The sequence below is a fragment of the Camellia sinensis genome, chromosome 4 (assembly GCF_055761805.1).
Source record: "Camellia sinensis isolate YWXY chromosome 4, ASM5576180v1, whole genome shotgun sequence".
In the NCBI taxonomy this organism is placed as follows: Eukaryota; Viridiplantae; Streptophyta; class Magnoliopsida; order Ericales; family Theaceae; genus Camellia; species Camellia sinensis.
In genome coordinates, this window is record NC_138964.1 from 58,888,430 (window position 1) to 58,895,102 (window position 6,673).

The following is a 6,673-nucleotide window of genomic DNA, read 5'->3' on the forward strand; positions in this document are numbered from 1 at the left end:
AACCCTAGAGAGTTTAGTTTTGAGAGAAATACATTTTTGAGAGGGTGTATGTTTGTAAGAGAGTTTATTATTTGAGAGTGATCTTGTAGTGAGGATTGTTTGTACTCTCATTTGTTTGATGTTACACTATCATCCAAGAGCCTCAAAGCTAATCATCAAGTTGTTGTATAAGTTCTTCACCTTTTCAAAAAGTGAACCTTCTTGGTAGATTCCAAGATTGTAAATTTCAGTGGATTCTGAAATCATTAGTGTCGTGGTGATTCGACAACCGTAGTGGGTATCTAATGGAGATTGTGAAGTTACCTGTAGATTGAGCAAGTCGTGTGCCGGTGAGTGGACTTATGTGCCTGGATTGGCCTTTGTATGATATCTCTTGTACTACCTTTCTTGCATAGTGGATTATTCGTTTGGTTGATGACTCGTGATTTTTTATCACAAGTTGGTAGATTCTAATTGTGATTTTTCTACGTAAAAAATATCTAGTGTCATGGATTGATTTGCTCTTACTCTCTCTTCTCTATATTGATCATGGTTGTATTAATTTTTTATTAGATTGCCTAAATCAATAATCACGCTAAACGGGACGTCTCTAGACTTTTCAAAAGAGTTTTCCGCACAAATCTAAATTTTTCAATAGTCCTTTAAAAGTTTTATGGTTAATGCATCTTTAAAACACTTTCATGTCTAAGCACATACTAGTTAAATAATAACTATTGTGAAAGTACATTAAGTGCAACAATCAACAGTGTCAAATCTTTTTACAACATAAGAATTGGCTTCTCTCGTTGTTAATGTCAAAATAGCAATGTTACAATCAAATTTTGATAGACAAGTTACACTTAGTGACCTATACTTTATACTCTGTGTCATTTTATCTCTTAACCTTTTAATTGTGACAATAAACCTTTCAAACTTTTGATCAAGTTCCAATTTGAGTCCAATGTATAACCCATGTTAGAGAAGCAAACGAAAACCCCGGCGTGACTATCCAGTCATATTATTGGAAAGGTAAAAACATAATTCACAATCCTTTTCTACGCAAACCACACATGTACTGCCAACTGGACTTTAGAAAGCTAATATACATGTATGTAGATATATTCACCCTGTAATTTTCATTTGAATTTCACTTTGGTCCTGCACTTTTTAATTGTAACAAGTTCTCAAACTTCAAATCTTGTCTTTATGTAATTTTTTCCTCGCTCAATTTTAAAATATTGATAGAAAGTGTTAGAGAAAAATAAATGATTTTTCACAAGTATAAATCAATCGAAGGAAATAAAATTAATGCGAAAAAATAAATCAACAACGACATAACAATTTAACGTGATTCCAGGGCCGACCCTGAGATTTGTGGAGCCTAAGGCGCACTATGAAAATGGGGCTCCTCTAATATATTTTTTTTAATAAAAAATTTATGCATAAAATGATAAGTATTCACAAATTTTTTATTTAAGTATACTTGAACATATAATCATTAAAATTATAAACTAAAATTTACTTTCATATATTAAGATAGGAAGAAATCAGTACAATGACTCAAAAATATTAAAAACTGGTTTTGTTGTTTTATAGTTTAGCAATATCCAGCTTACAATTAACCCAACGATCACTTAAATACTACTCTTCTTGCATTTTTAGTTGCAAAATCACTAATTAAGTTTGTATAATCTAATTTATCTACCAAATCCTTTTCAATAGACAATATAGCTAATCCATTCAATCTTTTTTGTGACATTGTTGATCGAAGGTAGGATTTGATCAATTTTAACTTTGAAAAACTTCTTTCTCCAGATGCAACGGTAACTGGAATAGTCAATAATATTCTATACTCAATCCAGGCATTTGGAAAACAACCATCCATCAATTTCAAATAATTCATCACCTCAATTGGCCTATTGATTTCTTTTGGCAAAATTTCTTTGAAGACTTTTAACTCAGAAAATAAATCTCTCCCATCAACATCCATAAGCCCATCATGTTTCAAAAACTCTTCAAGATTAGCACAATAAGTCTTCTAGCACTCATCATTGGTAGAATTTAACTTCTTCAAATCAAACAAAAATCCAAAAGTTTCTTCATATATTTGAAATTGTTCAAATCTACTCTTAAGTGAAGAAAGAGCTTGATCTATTATATATATGAAATAATTAACTCTAAAGGATTCTTCAGCTGATTGTGCAACCTCTTCACCAACATTCTCATCAAAATGTTTCTTTCTATGAATGACACGTCTTTCACAAAATGTAGGTTCAATCTCCATTTCAATTGCAACTTCTTTAGCTTCAATCATGGCCTCCAAAAATCCAGTTTCTCTATACTTTTCAAGAAATGTAATGAGTCCGTTTAATTGATGTATAGCAACATCAATATGCATGTCTTCAGCTTGAAATGTCTTGCTAACAGAATTAACAGCAAACAACAGATTGTGCCAAATAATCATGCCAAGCAAAAACTCAAAGTTCTCAATTTCAGATGTAACTAAGGATTCAGCTTCACACTTTGTATTGGGATCATCAGCTCCTTTTTCCAACTGAATTAAAGCATCTCTAATTTGTGGAGCTTGGTATCGTATAGCTTTAACACTTTCAATGCAACTTTCCCAACGAGTTTGTGATAATGGCTTAAGTGTGAGACCTTCCACATTGTCTTTGAAAATTTTCCACCTCTTTGTAGAAGATGAAAACAACACATATATGCGTTGTACCACTCTAAAGAAATAGATAGCCTTGGAACAAGAGGTAGCCATATCACAAAGGGTAAGATTAAGACTATGACACCCACATGGTGTGTAGAATGCTCTTGGATTTATTTCAAGTACTCTTTTTTGTACACCTTTGTGTCTCCCTTTTATATTAGAGCCATTATTATATCCTTGCCCTCTTATATCACCAATATCAAGCTGGAGTGTGTGCAATGCCTCTCTAAGTACATTAAAAAGTCCAAACCTCGATGTATCATCCACTTTCAAAAATTCTAAAAAGAATTCTTCTACCTTTACCGGACTAGTTGAAACATCTACACATCTTATCACAAGAGACATTTGTTCTTCATGACTAACATCTGGAGTACAATCAAGAATAATTGAAAAATATTTTGCTTCTTTGATTCTTGCCACAATCGTACTCTTGATCTCACTCGCTAACATCTGTATCAATTCATTTTGGATTTTGTGGCCAAGATAATGGTAATGAATTTCACTCCTTTGAATACGTTGAATGTGCTCTTGTATTACTGGATCAAATTTAGCAAGCATTTCAATTAAGCTTAAAAAGATTCCATTTCTTTCTTGATAAATCTTCTCATTGTCTCCAAGAAAAGCTAAATTATTTTTAGCAAGAGTGATCACAATAGCTGTAACGCCCTAAAAAAAAATACATAAAACCTAACATTCTTTACATGCATTGACATAAGAGAGTAAAGCATATTTTTATTTATCAGAGTATTGATTACAGATGTATTACATGTTGACAATAAAAGTAAATGCCCTATAGGCTTACAACTTTCCAAGTCAACACTTGGGTACAACAAAAGAAGAGTACTAACTCTTTATACAAAGTAAGCCCTTGGCTCGATTTACATGCAATATATAAAAGATAATACAAAAAGTCTTTCAGCCTTTAGCCTCTCCAGCTACGTCCTTGGAGGTGGCATACCATCTGTACTTGAAAATGATGTCCCATATAGGGTGAGCCACAGCCCAGTAGAGATATACTAAACCAAATATGAACAATGACTAAAACAATAGCATTTGATAGATGGTTAACACTTATAAACCAATTTCAACATCATCCAATTCCATGACATAAAGTCCATGTTTCATTTCATAATTCTTTACTTATCCAAATCATTCCATGGACATGGCTCAGAACCTGGCCAAACAGTTAAGTGAGACCACATCTCACATTAAAACATTACCCTGATTCACAATTCAAATGAGTCTATGACTCACAATTTAAACACCTCCATACTTCAAATAATACACATATTCGTTGTATTAACACTTCCATTTAATACACATATTTGCTGTATCATTGGAGTCCATCTCCTATCTCTTCCCAAATAACATCCGGTTTAGGAGTCCATCCCCTATCTCTTCCTAAACCGTGGAGTACATCCCTTATCTCCCCCCACACAACATAATGCATATAAACGTTTATCATATACATGTTCAATCAATACACAACTTTGATGTATTATTCCAATCGTCGTATACAATGTGATTAGTTTCAGTTTTCCCTAATCAACATACAGTGTCTACAACAATCAAGACTATCCTCCACCGATAGCCCAAAGCAGTTATTTCTAAATAGATAATAAATGCATCAAACAGATATAATCTCAACATTTCTGTATGTGAGTGATAAATTAATCCAACTACACCATTCAATCCCATAATTTCCCAATTTCATGGATCTCAACTCAATTTCATATTTTCCCAAATTAATTATACCAATTAATTTATCACAATAATTAGGGCATTCCCCTCATTTTATCAAAAATCAACCCTAAGATTCAATTTCCTCAATTTGACACTAATAATACCATTTTTCAAGTCTTACATACACATGGAGTTTAATATATGAAAAACCCCATTTTTATCAAATTACAAATCAAACCCTAACTTTTTCCAAAATTACCCAACATCACCAACTACTCAAAATGCATGAAACTTATGTCAAAACTCATAAGATGGAGTAGGTTATCCCTACCTCGAAATGCAGAGCTCAAATGGAGAAGATGATCAAAACCCAAAGTGCTCCAAATCCAAGATTCTTCAAATTAAAATGAAGCCCACACCATCCTCTACCTTTCTTACAAAGAACTTAGGGTAGAAACACACTAAAAGTAGATCAATCCCTAGAGGGAAGGTGTATAGAGAGAGAGAGAGAGGATGGATCTAGGGTTTTGAAGATAAAAGAGATGAAAAAGTGAAGTGTAATCCCGTTGCTGTCTACTGATATAACACAGGCTCGCTCGAGCGAAGAAGTGGTCGCTTGAGCCACCAGACACAAAGAATACTCACTCGAGCGTAGAAAGCATCGCTCGAGCCCACAATTTGAAGCTTCAGGTATGCAACCCAGAAGCACGCTCGAGCGACAGAATGCTCGCTCGAGCGAAGAAACCCAAAACATAGACCTCGCTCGCTTGAGCGAAGGAAAGCTCGTTCGAGCGAAGAATTACAACCCTCAGGTCTAGAACTAGACGCAGACGCAAGCTCGAGCGAAGGACTTCTCGCTCGAGCCACCAGATACAAAACTCAACTCTCGCTCGAGCGAAGGAACCCTGGCTCGAGCGAAGGATCTAAAACACAGAGCTTGCTCGAGTGACAAAAGCCTCGCTCGAGCGAAGAACCAAAATTCTGGACAGCAACCATTTGCTCCCAATCACACCCAACCTGTAACAATCCTGCCCAAAACATCCTATAACTCAAATACAAAGTATTAAAGGACGGAAACAAGATATAAACCACAACTGACATCCACGGAACCAAGTCCGAATACAACAACCAAAGGAGGAAGAACCGGGATCGCTATAATAGCAATTATCCTTAGTAACACTTGTCCCCAGTGTTCCCTCTCTTTGTTGATTTGTTCTTGAACACTTCTATCAATTGTTTCATTCTTCTTCAATCTAGTTTCCAATTCAATCCATTTTCTCATGCAAATAAAGTGCTCATAACTAGTTTCATGACTTCTAAGCCTATTGCCTATATTCTTCCAATCTTTCAATCCATCAGTAGCCTAATGAATATTGTTCCCATCTTGCTTAAACAGCTTGCAACAAAGCAAAACACTTTGTCTGAAGCATCTGAATATACTAGCCACTTCCTATCCTGCTTCTCTCCATTTTGTAACTGTCGCATGTAAAATGTAGAAGAAAAATGCCTATCTTTGTCATCTAGGGAAAAATTCACACCATTACCTCTTATGGGACCTCTTTCAACTAGTAAATCCCTTAAATTTTGATCAATCTTGTCCCAATTACTAGGGTCATAAATGTTTAGAGGTCCACATTCAACATTGACATCTTCACTTTCACTAGATTCACCATTCCCCAAATCTTCATTCTCATTCTCATTCCCATTCATATGTTCACTAGGTTGTTCAATCACCAAATCATCATTCTCATTATTATTCACACAATGAGTAGGTTCTTCAATTACCAAATCTTCATCATCATTGTCATTTGAACCCAAAATATCTACTTGTTTCTTGGTACCAAAATATTTATCAAGTGCTCCCGATTGAGATTGAATTAATTGTTCTACTTTCATCCACTTCTTTCTCTTTTCATTTCTAGAACTATACTTCCTAGGAAACATGGCTATAATCACAAACACTTCAAATCAATCCACAAATCACAAACACTTCAATCCACAAATCACAATCCACTGATCTGATAGCAAATAAATTATAAAAAAAAATTTAATGAAACAAAATTAGGGCAAACAAATTATTCAATTAAAATAGATAAATACCTAGGTAAAAAAATTAGGGCTAAATTATTTATTCCATTAAAATCTAATGGATAAAAAAGGTAATAAAAAAATTAGGGCAAATTTATTATTCCACTAATTGATAGAGAAAGAATATAAAAAAAAAAATTAGGGCAACTTTATTTAATAAAATCTGATAGTGAGAGAGAGGACTTACATGAGAGAGAGTGTGTG

General features: G+C 34.1%; 1 pseudogene; it reads right to left on the reverse strand.

The window, feature by feature from the left end:
• Positions 1–1,609: 1,609 nt before the first annotated feature.
• On the reverse strand, positions 1,610–6,325 carry LOC114297633 (uncharacterized; annotated as a pseudogene).
• Between the last annotated feature and the right edge of the window lie 348 nt (positions 6,326–6,673).